Here is a 10,680-nt window from a genome sequence, read left to right as displayed (position 1 = left end):
AAGCCTATGAGACAAGATGAAAGGAATGGGGATGAATCAGGGGGAAGAGAGAAGGGGAGTGATGACACGGAGATCCCAACAGAGAATTCCAGGGAAGGCGTGCCACCCCTTTTCTTCATCTAGGTTGAAGTATAAGAAAGAAGGGGCCTGGGCTCAGTTGCTCACCCCATAATCCCAGGACTTTGGGAGGCCGAGGCAGGTGGATTACTTGAGGTCAGGAGATCCAGACCAGCCTGGCCAACATGGTGAAACCTCGTCTTTACTAAAAATGCAAAAATTAGCCAGGTGTGGTGGTGGGCACCTGTAATCCCTTCTACTCGGGAGGCTGAGGCAAGAGAATTGCTTGAACCTGGGAGGCGGAGGTTGCAGTGAGATGAGATTGCATCATTGCACTCCATCCTGGGCAACAAGAGTGAAACTCTGTCTCAAAAACAAAACAAAAACAAAAACAAACAGACCTCTCTCACCCCTCTCTTTGGGGTCGGGTCAGAGTAGGGAGGTATGTCCGAGAATATTTCACTTTAAGCAAGGATAAACCGAGACCTAGAAAGGGGAGGTGACCTGTCCAGTGCCACACAGCTTGTGACACTGGTCCAGGACAGGCCCCCAGACCAGCCATGTGCTCCCAATGCATCAGGAAGCCTTCCCTGGGGCCTTTTCTCTTTTTCTTTTAGAGACAGGGTCTTGCTCTGTCACTCAGCCTGGAATGCAGTGGCTCAGTCATAGCTCACGGCAGCTTCTACCTCCTGGGCTCAGGCAATCCTCCTGCCCCAGCCTCCCTTGTGCAGTGGACTGCAGGTATGCACTACCATAGCTGGCTAATTGCTTTTAAAAAAATATGTAGAGACAAGGTCTCACTTTGTTGCCCAAGTTGATCTTCAACTCTTGGGCTCAAGCGATCTACCTTGGTCTGCCTCAACCTCTCAAAGTGCTGGGATTATAGGCATGAGCCACTGTGCTGTCCTGGGAGCTTTCTTAATGCTACCAAAGCCCCCTTCCCTTCCATCCACCCTTCCATCCCATCCTCTCCTCCCCTTCATCTCTTACTGGGTGAATACCACCTGAAATTTACAGGGTACGGAGAGTCCACAAAGCCCTTTCACCTCCATCATCTCATGAGCTCCTCCCCCTTGAGGCCCAGCCTCCTCCTCCTAGCCTCCTTTCTGGGATGAGCTGTCCTATTTGGTGGGAGAAGTTGGGGGCTGGGGAGGAGGTGAGACTAGCCCCAGACTTGTCCTACTTTGGCAGAAAATCCACAGCACTCTGTGTCTGTAAAAGGAGTGTGGGGCAGGAGGGGGCAGGATTCGGGGCTGTGGGGCCCTCCTTGGAGAAAGAGCAAGGTCAGGGTGTGGGGGTGATGAGGATGATGAAGGAGGGGTTGCGAATTGGGGTGGGGGTGCCAGTGAAGGAAGGGGCCCAGGAGAGGGTCTGGGGGCTGGAGGTGGATAAAAGGAGAGGGAGGATATGGCCTGAATGTCTTAAGCCCATGAGATGTGGAGTGTGGCTGATGGGAGGGGGGTGTTGGTTGCTGGCTGAGCCTGGGGAGGAGGCAGCGCAGCACGAGAGGGATGAGTTTCAGGGAGAATCCTGACGCCATCCCGGCTGGGCCCCTAACTCTCCAGCCTCCCCCCGGGTGATATCAGGGAGAAACAGACGCCTCTGGACATTCCTTCCCTTTTACAGTCACTCTGGCTCCTCAGCAGCCTGTGGAGGTCAAGCAGCTGCTCCAACTGGGGGAAGGTGGATGGAGGGGAGGGGGATGCATGGGAAGGGGCTACTGGAGGGAGGGGCTCTGGGCAGGGAGGCCAGGCGACATCAGACAGTGAGTCCCAAGGAAAAACTCAGCTAAGACCACTCACTGCTCTCACCCACTGCTGGGACCCAGGGTCTCAGGTTGTCAGAAGTGGAGGGGACCTCAGAGGTGACCTGGCCTGGTCCCCTCTCACATTGGGATCATAACAGGGCCTGGGCCAGGGACTTGCCCAGGTGGCCAAGATGGTCAGCTGGTGAACCCCCAGGATGTCCACCTGTATCTTAGCCTACAACGGACCCCTCTACCCCCACCCCTATGCTTGTGCCTCCTGCCACCACTCCCCCCCAATCTGCCCCTGCCACTGACCCAGGGCTACAGTTGATGATGATGGCATAGGCCCCCAGAGTTCATCCGTGCCATGCTGTCCCCAAGGCTCTCTCACGCAATGGCTGCCTCCTGGCCCAACCCAGCTCAGGGTGGAAGCTCGAGGTCCTCAGCTGGGAAAAAGAGAGGGGCCCTGGAGGAAGGGGCAGAGGGTGCCCCATGGGTGGTGTCGGTCCGCAGAGGGAGGGTGCGCCGGGGGAGGAATTAACACTGCCTCACACCTGGAATCCCAGGGCAAGCAAGGCTCTCCCAGACAGGGCAAAGGGCCCGTTCTCTCCTTTTTGAGCTCTTTCAGTTTTTCCTAATCCAAATGCCCTATGCCCTATGTTGCCCCAGGCTGATCTCAAACTCTTGGGCTCCAGTGATCCTCCTGCCTTGGCCTTTCAAACTGTTGGAATTACAGGTGTGAGCCACTGTGCCCAGCCTGGTGTTAGTTCTCTTTAAATGTTTGGTAGAACTCAGCTATCCATACCAGCCACCTGCCGTCCATCCATGCCATCCATGGAATCTGGGAGCTCCTAGGAAGAGCCAGGATCCTCATCTTCCAGAGGGCCCTCTGTGAGGTTCAGAGATCTGCTGTGGCATCCTTAAGCCCTCCAGACAATGCACTCGGGGGACAGCAGGGAACAGCAAAGGCCAAGGTCTGGGGGCTGGAGAGAGCTGGGCAGCCTCACTCAACAGAAAGGAGGCTGAAGCGAGGGGAGTCTGAAGGAGAGGTAAGTGGGCTGCAGTTGGCAAGGTGGGCAGGGCCAGTCCTGGGAGGCCCTCAGAGGCCATGACGAGTTTAAGTCTTGCTGGTTCAATAAGTCAGGGAAAGGAGAGGAGCTGGGAGTGGCAAAATTGGCATGTTCCAAATGGCATTAGCACTGCCCCTATTTGCAGGACAGATCTGTGAAAGGGGGATTCTTGCTCTGCTTTGGCTCCCAGGTTACAATATGTGGCATAGCAGAGACACATCATCTGGCTTCAAATATAAGGAAATGTTTTCTTTCTCTCTTTTTTTGTTTGAGATGGAGTTTTGCTCTTGTTGCCCAGGCTGGAGTGAAGTGACATGATCTCAGTTCACTGCAGCCTCCACTCCCCAGGCTCAAGCGATTCTCCTGCTTCAGCCTCTGGAGTAGCTGGGATTATAGGCCCGCACCACCATGCCTGGCTAATTTATGTATTTTTAGTAGAGACCAGGTTTCACTATGTTAGCCAGGCTGGTCTTGAACTTCTGACCTCAGGTGATCCACCCACCTCAGCCTCCTAAAGTGCTGAGATTACAGGTGTGAGCTACTGCGCCTGGCCAAGGAAAGGTTTTCTAATAGCAGAGCTGTGGTGGAGACATGTTAGGCACTCAGGGACTCTTTGGGAATGGAATGTGCTGCCTGGAGACTGAGTCCCCAGGCACTGGAGGGATTCAAGCTGATCAAGTGCTTGCTGGAGCCACAGTAAAGACGACTTCGGACTTTAGCGAGAAGTGGGAGCATGAGACTGGTCAGCCTCATGACCTGCTGAGGTCCAACATAAGTTTCTAAAACTCTGAGGTTTGAGTAATCTGGAAATATTTCAAACAGAGAGCAGGACTAACCTCCTTCCTTAATTCATTTAACAAGAGCTACTGCCAGTACCCACTGTGCAAGGCACCATCCCACATACACAAATTTATAAACTGTCCCTTTTCTGATAAATGCTGAATGAAATAGTCTGTCCTGGTGGACCTTCCCATTTCTAATACCAATTAAGGAAGAGGCCTGATCATTAAATAGCATGACTGTTATGTTTTAAAAAACAGAGTACCAAAATTTATGTTCAAAGGTGTCCTGAAGATATTCACAGAAGCATTGCTTATAACAGTGAAAGACTGGAAACAACATAAATGTCTATCAATAAGGAACTAGCCAAATAAATTATACCAAGTCTATATAGTGAAATACAAATAAAGATTTTATGAAAAACGACTCAAAATCTCACAACAAAGAAAAGTACAGGACCAGATGGTTTAACTGATGAATTCTACCAAACATTTAAAGAGAACTAACACCAGGCTGGGCACAGTGGCTCACACCTGTAATTCCAACAGTTTGAAAGGCCAAGGCAGGAGGATCACTTGAGCCCAAGAGTTTGAGATCAGCCTAGGGCAACATAGGGAGACTCCATCTCTAAAACAAGTTTTCTAGGCATGGTACCACATGCCTAGGGTCCCAGCTACTACGGAGACTGAGGTGGGAGGGTGAGAGGATTGCTTGAGCCCCAGAGGTTGAGACTACATTAAGCCATGATCATAGCACTGCCCTCCAGCCTGGGTGACAGAGTGAGACACTGTCTCAAAACAAACAGACAAACAAACATAAAAACCTAACACCAGTCCTCAAACTCTTCCAAAAATTAGAAGAGGAAAAAACACTTTCTAACTCATTCTATGAGGCCAGCATTATCCTTACACCAAAGCCAGACAAAGACACTACAAGAAAACTATAGACCAATATCCCTTGTAAATACTAATGTAAAAATCACAAGAAAATACTAGCAAACCAAATTCAGCAGCAAATTTAAAGGATTACACTCTGTAATCAGGTGGGAATTATTCCTGGAATGCAAGGATAGTTCAACATGCAAAAGTCAATCAGTGTAATACTTATATTAACAGAATGAAGAAAAACTCCCACATGATCATCTCAATGATAAATGAAAACAACTGCATTTACAATAGCATCAATAATAAAATACTTAGCAATAAACATAACCAATGAGGCATAAGACTTGTACACTGAAAACTATAAAATATTGCTAAAATAAATGAAAGAAGACAAAAATAAATGGAAAGACATACCATGCTCATGAACTGGAACACTTAATATTGTTAAGAATACCAGTGCTATCCAAATTGATCTATAGATTCAGTATAATCCCTACCAAAATCCCACCAACATTTTTGCAGAAATAGAAAAATCCATCCTAAAATTCATAACGAATTTCAAGAGACCTCAAATAGCCAAAAATTTTTGAAAAAGAACAAAGATGGAGAACTCACACTTTCTGAGCTCAAAATTTACTACAAGGGCACTGTTATCAAAACAGTGTGTAGTACTGGCATAAAGACAGACATATGGACCAATGGAATATAATAAAGAGCCCAGAAATAAACTCTCACACATGTGGTTAAATTATTTTCAACCCAGGTGCCCAGACCATTCAATGGGGGAAATGAAAGTCTTTTCCACAAATGATGCTGAGAAAACTGGATATCCACATGCAAAAAACAAAAGCTGGACTCTTACCTTATACCAAATATAGAAATTAACTCAAGATGGATAAAACAGCCAGGTGCAGTGGCTCATGCCTATAATCCAGGCACTTTGGGAGACTGAGGTGGAAGGATTGCTTGATCCCAGGAGTTTGAGGTTGCAGTGAGATATGATGGCACCATTGCACTCCAGCCTGGGTAACAGAGCAAGACCCTGTTTCAACAATAACAACAACAAACAGATAAAATACCTAAACATAAGAGCTAAAATATACCATTATTTTTTTGAGGGGGACAGAGTCTCGCTCTGTCACCAGGCTGGAGTGCAATGGCTCGATCTTGACTCACTGCAACCTCTGCCTCCTAGGTTCAAGTGAGTCTTCTGCCTCAGCCTCCCAAGTAGCTGGGACTACAGGCGTGTATCGCCACGCCCAGCTAATTTTTGTATTTTTAGTAGAGATGGGGTTTCAGCATGTTGGCCAGGATGGTCTCCATCTCTTGACCTTGTTATCCACCCACCTCCGCCTCCCAAAGTGCTGGAATAACAGGAGTGAGCCACTGCAACTGGCCTAAAATTCTTAGAAGAAAACAAAGAGGAAAAGCTTCATGACATTGAATTTGGCAGTTACTTCTTGAATATGACACCAAACACACAGGAAACAAAAGAAAAAATAGATAAATAGGACTTGATCAAAAGTAAAAACTTTTGTGCATCAAAGGATATTATCAACAGAGTGAAAAGGCAAACCACAGAATGGGAGAAAATATTTGCAAATCGTATATCTGATAAGAAATTAATATCCAGAGCATGTAAAGAACTCCTGCAACTCAACAACCAAAAACCCCCAAACAACCCAATTCAAAAATGGGCAAAGAATTTGAATAGACATTTCGCCAAATAAGATATACAGATGACCAATAAGCACATGCAAAGATGCTCAACATCACTGATCATTAGGGAAATGCAAATCAAAATCACAATGAGCAGCCAGGTATGGTGGCTTGCTTCCATAATCCCAGCACTTTGGGAGACTGAGGCAGGAAGATCGTCTGAGACCAGGAGTTTTGAGTCCTCAATGAGGTATGATCATGCCATTGCACTCCAGCCTGGGCAACAGAGTGAGACCGTGTCTTTAAAAAACAAAATAAGGCTGAGTGTGGAGGCTTATGCCTATAACCCCAGCACTTTGGGAGGCCAAGATGGAAGGATTCCTTGAGCCTAGGAATTTGAGACAAGCCTGGGCAACACAGGCTTGGAGACCCTGCCTCTACAAACAAAGTAAAAAAAGTAGCCAGGTTACAGTGGCTTGCACCTGTAGTCCCAGCTACTTGGGAGGCTGAGGCAGGAGGATTGCTTAAGCCCAGGAGTTTGAGGCTGCAGTGAGCAATAATCCCACCTCTGCACTCCAGCCTAGTGTGACAGAGTGAGACCCTGTCTTTAAAAGACAAAACAAGGCCAGGCACGGTGGCTCATGCCTGTAATCCCAGCGCTTCGGGAGGCCGAAGTAGGTGAATCACGAGGTCAGGAGTTTGAGACCAGCCTGGCCAAGATGGTGAAACCTTGTCTCTACTAAAAATACAAAAAATCAGCCTGGCATGGTGGCTGGTGCCTGTAATCCCAGCCACTCGGGAGATGGAGGCAAAGAATTGCTTGAACCAGGGAGGCAGAGGTTGCAGTGAGCCAAGATTACACCATTGCACTCCAGCCTGGGCGACAGAGCAAGACTCTGTTTCAAACAACAACAACGACAACAAAATAAAACAGAAAAAACCACAATGAGGTGCCACCTCACACCCATTAGGATGGCTACTATTAATATGATAAAACAAACAAACAGGAAATAACAAGTGTTAGCCAGGAAGTGGAGAAACTGGAACCCATGTGCATTTCTGGTAGCAACATAAAACGGTGCAGCTGCTGTGGAAAACAGTATGGCAGTTCCTCAAAAATTTAGACACAGGATTACCATATAATATAGCAGTTCCACTTCTGAGTATCTACACAAAAGAATTGAATGTAAGTATTTGAACAGATATGTGTACACCGAAGTTCATAACAACATTGTTCACAATAACCACAAGTTGGAAGGAACCCAAATATTCATCAATAGATAAACAAAGTGTAGTATATACATACAATGAAATATTATTTAGCCTTAAAAAGGAAGGAAATTCTGACACGTCATAACATGAATGAGTCTTGAAGATGTCAGGCTAAGTGAACTAAGCCAGTCACAAAAGGACAAATATGGTATGATTCCACTTGCATGAAGTACCTAGAGTCACTCTACGGAAAGTAGAATGATGTTTACCAGGGTCTGGGAGGAGGGGAAGGTGGAGAGTTATTTTTAACACATATGAAGTTTCAGCTTGGGACAACGAAAAAGTTCTGCAGATGGATGGTGGCGATGGTTGTACAACAATACGAATGTACTGGATGCCACTGAACTCTACACTTAAAAAATGGCTCAGATGGTGAATTTTATTTTATGTATATTTTATCACAATGTAAAAGTGACTCAGCTGTCAATGTACTAAAACCGAACCATCCCTAAGCTCTATGTCATTGAAAAAAGCTCAATTCAGACAGGGGACTCCACACAAGCAACTGTGGTTGTATGAACACGAATTGTCTCTGAAAGGAGCCGATGACAACGGAAACCCTGTTGTCTCTGAAGCGGTGTCTGGGGTGGCTGGGTGTCCAAGTGGGAAGGAGACTTACTCTTCACTTTATGCCTTTCATATCTTGAATTTTGTACCATGTACACTACCCATCCACATACATTGTCGGTGTTTTTAGTATGTCCCATCCTGAGTGGTCCTCTCGGGAGGCTGAACCCTCCCTTCCGCGGTGCTGCCCAGCTCACAGCATGTTTTGGAGCGCTCCTCTTTCACCTGCCTTCCAAGCTTCGGGGTGTTGATTTGCAGCCCTCCATGGTAGCAAATCCTCAGGGGTGGAACTGAATTCTGGAAACAGTCCCAAGTGGTTCAGGGCCAAGTCTGCTGTTTGTTGATTTTGACTAGAGAATAGATGGCATGATTTATTTGTTTTCTGCCTCATTTTGCCAAGGAACTCTGGCCTTCGGTGGGTCCAAAGGCCAATTTCCTTATGTGGTCTGGAGATCACTCACTGAGATGAGCTCCAGAAACATTGTCCTAGTAGCATCATAGAAAAGGGTGTAGTCCCCTATGGCAGATTAATCTAGTTCTTTGGGCTATAAGTGATCAAAGCCAATACCAAGTGCCTCAAATGAAGAAAACGGAAAGTTTGTTGGTCCAAGGCCAGGAAGGACAGTGGGGGAGCTCAGCTCACAAATTGAGCGAAGGGCAGCAGGAACCAGGGCCCTGGCCCGCTCCTCCTCTCCAGCGTTCTCTGCTTCTTCTTGCATATTGATCTCTCTTTCTTCCTACTCCGCCAGGGGGCAGGAAACACAGCTTCCATAGGTTCCAGTTGAATAATCCCAGTTCCATCTATAAATTCCAGAGAAATCCTGATTGGCCCTGCTCAAGCCCAGGTCCATTCCTTGACCCATCACTGAAGTCAGGGGGATGCAGTAATAAGACTGGCTGGAATCAGGGTCTTTAGGGGTGGAGGGATGGGGAGGAGGCACAGCGTGTCATCACAATAAGAAAATGGGAAAAGAAAGCTTGCAGGCTACTTTGAATGACAATGAGAAAGATGGTGCTGCCTGAGTGTGCTAAGGATCCACATGGTCTCTAAAATCCTCCAGGAGCGCACGGTCTACTCTGGGAGATGAGACACAAAAATAACCAGAACACAACAGCTTGCACTGACTCGAGGGCTGGATAAGAATATCTGGAACTCCCCCATCTACTTCAGAAGTTTGTCGCCTGGATAAAAATTAGACACTTAATGGGAAAGGGCTTTGAAAAGAGTGCAGTAACAAAGCTCCCTTTACAGCTTACCTGGCACATTCACACTCATCCCGGGGCCAAAGCACGGGATGTGGGGTCAGCCGGCCTCAGCTCCTGAGCTATAAAATGGGAATGAGGCTAGTCCCTACCTCCTAGGGTTGGAGAATTGGGGGTCATGGGTGTGAAGTGCTCAGCAGTTTGGCCCACCCTAGGTGGTCAGTACATGTAAGGTATTATTGTTGCTATATACATTAGTAGGGCCTGGGCCTATTTAAACCTTTATAGGGTCACATGGCAAGGCTAACCATCCTCACTTTATATCTGACAAGCTGGGGTCTGGAGAGGATGTGCCTGAGCTGGGGCTCAGACAAGGACGCGCTTACTCGTAACCCCTCCAGCTGGTGATGGCAGGGCTGGGGTAGGACCAGCTACTGGCTCCTAATCCAGTGCTCTATTTCCAGGATTTGCATTCCAAAAGGGTCAGGTTCAAGAGGGGCCTGGAGTGCCAGGTGGAGGTGTAGAGACACAGCCAGAGTTCCTGGAGAAGGGTGAATGTCCTTAGAGGTCAGCAAGTGCACTATGCTAAGCAGGGGGCTGTAGAGGTCGGGCAGGTCTTCTGCAGGCCTCCATTTTTGTTGGGGGCCTGGAGCATTATAGGGGGTGGGAAGTGATTGGGGCTGTCACCCCACCTTTCCTTGATTATCTGACGCCCACCCATGCCTCCTCAGGTACCCCCTGCCCCCCACAACTCCTCTCCTGTGCCTTGTTTCCCGGCCGATGCGTTCTCCTCTATAAATACCAACTCCGGTATTTGGGGTTGGCAGCTGTTGCTGCCAGGGAGATGGTTGGGTTCACATGCGGCTCCTGACAAAACACAAACCCCTGGTGTGTGTGGGCGTGGGTGGTGTGAGTAGGGGGATGAATCAGGGAGGGGGCAGGGGGACCCAGGGGCAGGAGCCAGACAAAGTCTGTGCGGGGGAGTGGACATAGCAATTGGAAACTGAAAGGGCATCAGGCCCTTTCTGGAAATCACCGGCTGTTTATAAACTCTAGGCCACGCCCTTGACAGTAGCGGGGAGGAAGAGGGCCTGGATTAATTCAGAGGGAAACTGAGGCTCAGGGCTAGCTCGCCAGTAGACACAAACGGCAGGCGGGCTTTGGCCAGGATCCCTCCACCTGCCCTCCCTGGCTGCCTGGAGACCTCCACCCTCAAGGCCTGGCTGGGTTTGGCCTGAGACCTCCCAAACCTCTTCGACTTCAAGAGGAGGTTTAGGAACAAGGTGGTTTTGGGCCTTTCCTGGGAACAGGCCTTGATCCTTTAAGAAATGGCCCAAAGTCTCTCCTTGAACAAAATGGGGACCCTCAAACTAAATGGAAGCCTCTCTCCTGCTGTCTCCCCTGACCTCCCCCAGGACGAGGAGGCAACCAGGGCTGAAAG

Source organism: Aotus nancymaae, unplaced genomic scaffold, assembly GCF_030222135.1.
Source record: "Aotus nancymaae isolate 86718 unplaced genomic scaffold, 86718_ANA_hifiasm-v0.15.2.pri h1tg000008l, whole genome shotgun sequence".
Taxonomy (NCBI): Eukaryota; Metazoa; Chordata; class Mammalia; order Primates; family Aotidae; genus Aotus; species Aotus nancymaae.
The sequence above is the reverse complement of the archived record's forward strand: the minus strand, read 5'-3'. Positions refer to the sequence as shown.